Here is a 10241-nt window from a genome sequence, read left to right as displayed (position 1 = left end):
TGGATGGGTTTGAATGAGCCAGATCTGGAGGTGACACATGTTATGTCTCTTCCTGTTCAGTTGGTTAGAACTCAAGTCACATGATTTCTAACTCCAAGGGATGACTGGGATTGAATTGAGCTAATGTGCAAAGGAGAAAGAGGAAATGGGATTGTTTGTATTTAAGATGTTATTATTTGTATCCCAAAGTACATAGAACATTAATTATTTTATTCCTAGAATAACTTCTTTGCACCTGGCATGAAATTCAGTATCTCTGAGGAAATTAAAAATCTCTAACTAAAAGACAAAACAAAATAATACAAAAACAAACAAAAACCCTGCTATTTGAGAAAGAATGCCAACAAATGGAAAGTCAACATGGAAAACGTCATTACTTCTGTATGTTTGTGAACCATAGTCTGCCCTCAATCAGTAAGCTTCTGTACCAAAGTAAACAAACAAACAAACAAACAAACAAACAGAACTAAGCAGTAACAACCAGAAAAATACTTTGAGGGGAACACCCAGGTCCTTCTATGTTTGTATATCTGTACTTTTGAAGGTGTCAAAGAGAAGGGTGTACCAGGTATTCAACTATTTAATAAAGAGGCAAATATTGATGAGTAGAAACAGAAAACACAGAGGTCCTGACCCACCTTCCCTTAAAAAAGATAATAAATTGTGACAGAGCCACAGATTTTCATTATGAATATAGCATTGAAATTTTGCTAACAAGCATATTTTGAGCAATCCATTAAAAGCTCATGATATATGAATGGTAAATAGGGACATGAAAAAACTCTAAATATTATTAGTTATTTGGGAAAGGCAAAGTGAAACCACAATGAGATACCACTGCACAGATTTTAGAATGGTTAAAATTAAAAAGTCTGGCCTCATCAAGTGCTGATGAGGAAGTGGACAAAGTGGATTTCTGATTAAATGCTGATGGATGTAAAAAGCATTCAAACACTTCGCTGGTGGTTAAAGCATAAACTGCTTTGGAAAAATATTTGGCAATTTCTTAAAGAATTAAACATACACCTACCATATGATCGAGTTATTACATGCCAAAGTATTTTCCCAAGAGAAATAAAAACATATGTCCACACAAAGACATGTGCATGAATGTTCATAGCAGCTTTATTTGTAATAGGCAAAAGCTGGAAACAACCCAAGTGTCCATTAACAAGTGCCAACAACTGTGGTATACCATGCAATAGAATACTTCTTAAAAATAAGGAATAAATATTGATACATGCTACAACATGGATGCATCTCAAAATAATTATGCCAAGTGAAAGAAGCCAGGCAAAAATATAGTGCATTTAAATAAAATTTAAATAAAATTCTAAAATATATAAACTAATCTATAGTGACAGCAGATCAGTTGTTGTCTGGGGAGGGAGAAGAAGGGCTATAGAGAGAGATAAAGTCTTCAAGCTACTTTTGGGAGAGCTATTGATGTGTTCATTATCTGGATTGTAGTAACAGTATACATATAGGTCGAATCTTTTCAAATTGTATACTATGAGCAGTTAACTGCCTTTTAATTATACCTCAATAAAGTTGTCTTTAAAAACTAATAGTATCCAATGAGAAGAATTCACCATCACTTCTGGATATCCCTGTCAAAAATATATAACCAGAATTTAAACCTAAATTAAGGGACATTCTACAAAATAACTGACCTGCAATCTTTAAAAGTGTCAAAGTCCAAAAATCTAAGTAATAGTGAAGAAATGTCGCAGACTGAAGGTAACTAAAAAGTTTCTATGTGTGATTCTGAACTGGATTTTTATGCTTTGTGAACAATCGGCAAAAATTGGAACAATTTTTTGGAAAAATTGGCAAAACTTGACTGGTGTTTGACTGTTAAATGGCAATAATATATAATGTTAATTTCCTGAATTTGATGGTTATATTATGTTTATATAAGGAAATCTCCTGCTTATAGAAAATACACATTGGGGCAGTAGGAGACAATGGAGCATTGGATTAACAAATTACTCACAAATGGTTGTGGACCACTGCATCTTTGTGTACTTCCTCAAAGTGTTGTTTAATTATAGTTTGTAATAATTTCAAAACTAACAATTTTGGGAACAATTGTCTTAATAATAAGAAAAACAAAAAGCTCAAATAAAAAATGGGCAAAGAATTTGAACAGATATTTCATGAAAATTGAAGTATGGGTAGCAAAGAAGCATATAGAAAGATGTGCAACATCATTAGTCATTAGGGAAATGCAAACCAAAATCATATGGAAATATCAGAAAACATGTATTAAAATGGGCAAGACTGATAATATCATGTGTTGGGTGACCAAGTATAGATAGTTGAACTCTCATTCAGTGCTTTTGAGAATATGGCATGGTATAACCACTTTGGAAAAATAGTTTTGTATTTTTCTAAAAAATATATATCTACCATGTGATACCATCATTCCAATCAGAGGTATTTACCCAAGAGAAATGAAAGCATATATTCATACAAAGGTTATATACAAATTGCCATAGAAGATCTATTAGTAATATTAAAGAAACTAGAAACAATCCACGTATTCATCAACAGGTGAATGCATAAACCATGTAATGGAATACTACTCAGCAAGAAAAAAGAATCAACCACCAATACACATAATGACACGGATAAATCTCAAAATAATTATGCTGAGTAAAAGAAGTCAGACAAAAGAAAGAGTATAGAGAAAGGGAGAGTCAGAGGAAAGGTAAAAAAGGGGCACCAGAAAACTTTTGGGGGTGATGGATATGATATGTTTTTTTCTGATTGTGTAGATGGTTTCACTGGTGTTTATAGAAGTCAAAACACATCGAAATATCGAAATGTATATTTTAAATATGTGTAGTTTATTATTATATGTAAGTTATATCTCAACAGAGCTGGTAAAAAAGAAAGAAGAAAAGAAAGAAAGAAAGAAAGAAAGAAAGAAAGAAAGAAAGAAAGAGGAAGAGAAAGAAGAAAGAGAGAAGAAAGAAAGGAAGGAAAGAAGGAAGGAAAGAAGGGAGGGAGGGAGGAAGGAAGGGAGGGAGGGAGGGAGAAAGTCAGAAAGGAAAACGTTTAGCTGAGTTCTTGGTAATTTTAAATAGCACAGGTTTATACCTTGGTAAGAGTCTGAACTATAGCACAGTTCGATGTTGCCAGGTGAAGGTAGACATTTCTGCCTAATAGACAGTGAATTTGAGATTATAGTTAACATTTTCTTTTTGAAATCTGAGAAGGTGAACAGAATGCTTGGGGTGGACCAAGGAATTCCCTCGAGCAAAGTGAAGGCAAAGAACTTGTTTTCAATCTGATCCACCTGGCAAGTGAATGATTTATAGTAGTTTTTTGATTTTCTGGTGTGGAAGTATTTCACAGAGAAGCAGAAGTCCAAAGATGCCAGGAAAATGGCAGATAAAGTTGGTTTTCCCCCAGGAAGTATCAGAGACAGTGCCACTAAATGCTTTGTCTCTACCAGCATTAGGAAATGTGCTGGGGTGAGTCAGTCATGGGATTGCTTTTGTGCAAGTGTCAGGAAGGACATTAATACCAACATGAGCCTGTATTTTCTAACTAATCAGAATACAAGGCAGAAAGGTGAATGCCATGATCTTCTCTCTCCTTCCTTGGCTCAGCAGGCATTTGTCATCTAGCTTTCCCTCAAGGACTGATCCCTCAGGCGAAGTTGCTGGAAAGAAGCCATGTATTTGAAGCTCAATGAAGCAGTCTACAAAAGTCTTACAGAAAGCCAGTCATGGAGTGCTAGGGCAATCATAAAGGTTTTAATCAAAATATTTCTGGTTCCTCTTCCTTTAGGACACATGTAGAATTGTATTTACTGTTATTGGCACATAGCTCCCTTCCCGGCTGTTCCCTGGTCTATGACTACTTCTTCTTCTTCTTCTTCTTTTTTTAATGTTTATTTTTTGAGAGAGAGAGAGAGAGACAGAGTGTGAGCAGGGGAGGGGCAGAGAGAGAGAGGGAGACACAGAATCCGAAGCAGGCTCCAGGCTCCGAGCTGTCAGCACAGAGCCCGATTCAGGGTTTGAACTCACAAGCTGTGAGATCATGACCTGAGCCGAAGTCAGATGCCTAACTGACTGAGCCACCCAGGCGCCCCTCTATGACTACTTCTAACCAATCAGTAGTAAATGTGTCATTTCTGGGCTAGCACATCTTAATTGCTCCCTGGCAGAGTTCTTTTTACTTTGGCTCAGAAATTGGCAATGCCAGAAATGGTGGCTTCTCACTTAGCCTGTTTCCGTATTGAGTGTAATGAGCAAGGTATCTCTTGCCTGCTTCCAATGACCATGTAGCATGAGCAAGAAAGAAGCTTTTATTATTTGAAGACACTGAGATTTTAGAGCCATTTATTAACACACCACAATTTTAGCTATACTGGCTCATTGTTTTAAAAGAACTTACATTTGATAAATTACAGACACTGATTTTCTTTCTCAAAGGTCATTTGTAGTAAGACATAGACTGAAGTAGAAGTAATGATCGATAGAAGCAAATTGATCCCATGTCCACAGACAGCATCCAGGATTTTCCACTGCATTAATTAGTTTGGAAAATGGAGAACTATTTCATTCATACATAATATAATTCACAGTTACCCCATGACTGTATTTGCATTAAATTCTACATCTTAAGCCACAGAAGCCACAGGTTTTACTAGAACTAAGATTTGGACAAGAAACAGGTATGAACAAAATGATGTGGGCTGCTGAGTAGTAGACCCTGAAAAAGTTTAATGCTTTAAACTTATGAGTAAGGAAAATAATGATGGGGGAGGTGCCCAAATCTTCACTGGTAATGTGAGATGAATTTTTGAGCAGGTAGTTTTCCCCTAAGGTGACCCACCTACTTCGGGAGATGACTGGGAGTCATGATCAGCCTGTCCCCCTTTAAAACTGAAAGAGTAGACTGGTATGAAGGTAATCCATGAGACTGAGAAGGAAAAAAACAAACAACGAAAACAAAACAAAACATGCAAAGTTTACATCTGTTACATATAGGCTGACATGAACTGAATTGCCTGTAGCTAAAATTAAAACAAAGTGAGTGTTTGATGATCTGGACTCAATCTCAAGAATAAAGTAGTTGTCTCAAGAAAGGAAGAAGACTAATATGACAGTGGCCCAAGCAAATCTCAACACATCTTTTAAATTTTACCATTATTGACATTGGCCCATTCAAATGTATTATTTAATTCTAAAGACACAAAATAGTTCAGAAAGATAGCCTGAAGATTTTCTTTTTCTTTTCTTTTCTTTTTTTTTCTATTCTTCCCTGAGACATGATGTTACGAATGCTCCTTTCAATAATTTGATAGATTCAAGCTCTGAGCCAGAGAGAGCATCTGTTAGAAAACATGGCAATATTCTTTCTATTTATGGCTCTTTTGGTCCAAACCACCACGACATCATTTCTGTTGTGAACCCCCATCCCTTGAAAACACAAATCACAATGATAAGGATTTGGAAGAAAGGAATTATGAAAATCACCCAACGCCTCCCAGCAATGAGAAATAACTCCTTCTGTTTACTAAATCCAGAGACTTTTCTTCATAAATAGTTCTATGAGAGTTAACCCTCAACATGGCTCGACCAAAGTGGGAAACTAAAACACCCAGTCAGAAATGACACTAAGGAACACATATAAGATGAGCCACTGCATTTAGAGCACATTTAATAACCAGAGAAGTTACTAACTGAAGCCAAACCTCTAAGTCTTCCACCTCAGAAAGATTAAAAGCTGACAACAAAAGTGATGTTCCAGAAATTAGACTGACATATATGGTAAGGACAGAAAATTAAACAGAAGACCATGCATGTTTCTAATCCTCTTAATGTTACTCAGCTCCCAGCAGCCAATAACTTGGGGTATGGGAGGGAATCAAAAGAAATTTTTGGATTTTTGGCTTTTTCAGAGATTAAGGAATTTCCATGCTCATGAAGTGGGTTTTCTCATCAACTCTAGTTTAAGAATTTAAGATGGCTAAGCTAACAAGAGGCAAAAATGAAATAGATCTACCTATTATCTAAGACTACTGGATCATAGATATGCTTACAAATATTTAGCAACTTCTGGGAAATAGTGGGCAGCTTATTTCAATACTGTCATCATTTAGATATCAGGATGGCAACTCTGAACTCTGAGTGCAATTACATGTTCTGGTGGCTTTACTGGAAAGAGAATTCTGTCCATTCCTCTGCACAGAGAGTCAGAGGAGGAGCCTGAATGTAGGAAACAAAAGTGACTTCATGACATATCTTAGGCAAAGAGAAAAAGAGACCAAGAAATAAGGGGCCCACAAATTATGGACTCAAGTCAAAGGCCAAGAAGAAAAGTGAATGAACATAGAGTTTGGACGATGTCTTTTTTGTTTTGTTTTGTTTTTGTTTTAATGGAAAGACCCAAGAGATCTAGAAGGGGATCCAGGCTACAAGCTATTGTGCTGTTCTAAATGATTCCCTGCTTTTACTCTCTCCTACTCTATCACCCTGGCCCAAAATACAGTCTACACTCAGCAACCAAAACAATCTCTTACAAGTATATATTATATCACATTACTCCTCAGCTGAAAATTCTCCAGTGGCTTCCAACTAAAAACACAATGGAACTTACCTTATAATACTAGAATATGGTGATTAATTTCACCCCCAGATATTGTCCTTCCTCATTTCTTATCACTCTTACCTTTATTCATTATGCTCCCATTACAATGACTTTCTTTCCAATCCCGGAACACATCAAACTGGTCCCTTTCTTGGGCTTGTCCTTGTCATTCACTCTGGTAGCAGAGTGTCCCTCCCAAATTCACATGTATTGCTTCATCTTTTTCATCAGTAAGTTCTTAGCTCAAATCTTATCTCTTCAGAGGGGGCTCTCTGCATGTTATATGCCACCTAGTCATTCCCTGTTGCATAAATCTTTTCATTTTCTTCATCATAACTATCATTATATTTAACTTTTATTAGTTAGTCTGTCTTAATCTGTCCTCACCCCAGCTCTAAAGTCAAAGTCCTGTCACAGGAGAAATCTGGATTGCCATTTACTATTACCCAGCTCATAAGAAAGAGCGTCTCACACCATAGACATGCAATAATTTTTTGAATTAATCCAAACATCTTTTGCTCAAGTTGTGTTTGGGGAAAACTACTAAAATCTAGATCAGCATAAAATGAAGTTGGGAAATTAATGAAACAGCAAACCAAGGAAATAGAACATTTCATTAGGGAAAAGTAATTGTCTTTCTTGTTTCAGCTTGGTTACATGTGAGATTTTCTGTTTCATGTTTTCCCTGTTTGAGAATCAAAAAATTAAATACATGTAAGATAAAACAAATTGACAGCTTTGTTTTAAAAAAACTGCCTTTGCAGTGAGTGACAAGCTGAAAAAAAAATTATACCAAGCAGAATTCTAATTCAAATGCTGTAACTCATATTTATAAAGCGCTTCCACTCTGAATTTTTCTAAAGACTTTCCAGCCTCACCAGAAACGCCACTTATTCATTTAAGCAAATGGTATGTGGTGATAGGGTTGGGAGCAGAGAACTTGACGTTTGAGTACTAGTGAGGCCACAGCTGGAGTCTCCTTTAATTTCACCCAGAGTAAAAGCTCTTTGTCTTGGTCAGAGGTACAGCCCTTGAATCTTGGCTAGCTGTGTACAAAAGGCATCTCCTTCTCACAGAGCAGGGATCAAGCCAAGGAAGGCAGTTGAGTCTTTAGTGATCTATCACACAGACACAGACAATTTATTGTGCTGATAAATTGGTATCATGTTCTTAGACAAAAGTCAGAATTTGTGTTGTGCTATTTGCAAAGACAAATAGATATTACTTTACACAGTAGATGTAGAGTCTTAAAAGAGTGCACACTTTTGTAAATAATGCTGTATTTTAAAAGTGTTAAAGGAAACACTGACAAGAAACTTTCTGGGAATTCTTTTCCAAAAGGAATACATACTTTGTAAAATGAATAAGGTTGCTTAAAATACCCCAGACTGGGTCAGTTTCGCTCAGAAATTAGGTAAGGTGATACTGGAATCAGAGCCTGCCCGTGGATAAAAGTGAGAACAGATAACCTTAAAAGATGATCTTTTAAGTTGATCTAGGTTTTATAACTGATATACACAAATATATGAATGTTATTTATGTAATGGATGCCCATGTGCTCTAAAACTCTATACTTTATTTGGACTTAGCACCCTTAGACCATGGGTGAGGGTCCTTCTTTCCTACGTCATATGTTTAGAAAGCCTCATTTTGGCCTTCATCTGGTACCCCCACCCCCACAGGTGAGTGGTCTTAAGCTCCAAAGGTATGTGCCCATCCATAGCCCACATACCCCCTTCTAGACAATCCTATAGGTTCCACGGCCCCTGGATTTCCAGCCCAAATATCACTGACATTGTTTTCAATGCCTGCCTGGGTCTTTCCTCAAATCTGCCTTCCTGAAAACAGACCAAGCTGTTGCTGGTGAATGCAGCCCTAGATGTGGGGATGTGGATAAAGCATGGAAAGGCTGCCTGGAATATGCAGAGGGCAGGAGGGTGAAAAGAAAAGGTCCATCAAAGTGGGCCCGTGTCCTGGGATTGGGCAGATTCTCTTTGTTTTGTCATGCTCTGATGAGGATCTGGCATTTTCAATCTTATTTAGGATTTATTTGGAAAGGTAGAGCATATTTTATGTAGTAGCTTCATAGCATGTCATGACTTGGAAATATTTACATATATAATATGGGAACTTCCATTTATATTCTTGCCTTGGGCCCTGCAAATGTTAGGAGGAGGACTCTTAGTGTTACTACCTTTGGAACTATATTAGATACTGAACTAGAAGAGGGACGTCTGCCACCAGGTGGCTGTGTATCTTTCTGCACATCTAGGAACTCTACCCTAGTGTGTCAATGCAGATACAACTGAGGGCAGCCCCAGTGTCCTCCTCACCTTGCCCACATGTGAAAAATGCATGTGGCTGCCTGAGAGAGATATAATATGCCAGGAAATATATCTGGGGGGCCCAAAGAGACTGCGGTAGGTTATAATATTAAAAAAAAAAAATTGCTGCTTCTCCCTGGTAGAATCTTATCCTTTCCCACACCATTAAATACACTTGGACATGTGACTTCTTCTGGTCAATGAGATGTAACTGGGAGTGATGTAAGCACTTTCTAGCAGAAGCTTTATGACCTACTACCTGGTGCCATGATCTTTTCCTTCTACTGTGAGGTTGGCCAAGTCTTTGATAGGAGTTGCTCTTCAGACTGTGTCCTGGAATAAAGACTGACCTTGAATGAATACTGCTACTGACCTTTAATGAATATGTAGTCCAAGGAAGAGTGGATCTTTGCTGTTATGAGTCATCGTGATTTGGGTTTTTTTGCTATTGTTGTTGCTACCATTGCATGATTTAGCCCATCAATAGAAGTGAGTATAAAGAAGACGCACTATCCGAACTTCTTGACCAGAGGACACAAAGGTCATGAATGTCACCAGCAGATCCCAGTGCACAGTGAGTGCCAGGATTAACGTGTTATATGAGATCATGGAGCAGCAAGGATAGAGAATGGCAGGTGGGCATGTGGACCAAATATCTCTGACCTGATGCCTGGACCCTAAGTAGTACCAGGGAGGAAAAAAGGCAAAGGGACCAGGTGTAAAAAACTTAATTGGGTCAAAACTTCAGCTGGAGTCATTTTAAAACCGGAGGGCCTATTACCTTGAATTGCTAAGAAATTTGCCAATCGCTGGAATAAAGGCTACAGAGCTATATTACTTTTAATTTTTTAAGGAAATAAATATTACATTTTTGCAAATACATCGCTGAAACTGAAAATTTGAACCCATTATAATAATAGTTTATGGCTACTATTTCTAAGCACTCAGTAGTCACAGGAACTTAATGAAGAGGTTTTATCATCATCTCCATTTCATCAAGGAGTAAACTGAGGTGCATTGTGAGTATTACATGCCCCTAAGTCTCACAGTGCATGCTCACAAGCACGGCAGTATCGTGCCTCACACCTACACCTGAAAGCTATGTCTTTAACCTACCGAACCCCAAGCATAGCCCTTGTGAGGTCAGACAACTGGAATGTAATGTCCCTGCCATCCAGTTGGCTGAATTTTTCACATGGGAATGAAGATAGAGGTGGAGAGAGACCATAATAATCATCTCTTACATTTGAATAGTGCTTTAATCTTGTCTCATTTAATAAGAATGCACAGTTACGTGGTAAGCAAGGT

General features: G+C 37.4%; 1 non-coding gene across 1 annotated transcript; it reads left to right on the top strand.

Annotated features, from left to right (window-relative positions):
• Positions 1 to 4741: 4741 nt before the first annotated feature.
• LOC122228873 lies at positions 4742 to 4888 on the top strand. The gene has a single exon (XR_006206781.1). It is a non-coding gene; the product is annotated as a U12 minor spliceosomal RNA (small nuclear RNA).
• The last annotated feature ends 5353 nt before the right edge of the window (positions 4889 to 10241 follow it).

The sequence above is a fragment of the Panthera leo genome, chromosome C1 (assembly GCF_018350215.1).
Source record: "Panthera leo isolate Ple1 chromosome C1, P.leo_Ple1_pat1.1, whole genome shotgun sequence".
Classification (NCBI taxonomy): Eukaryota; Metazoa; Chordata; class Mammalia; order Carnivora; family Felidae; genus Panthera; species Panthera leo.
Note: the sequence above shows the minus strand (reverse complement) of the source record. Positions and strands in the feature narration are given on the sequence as shown.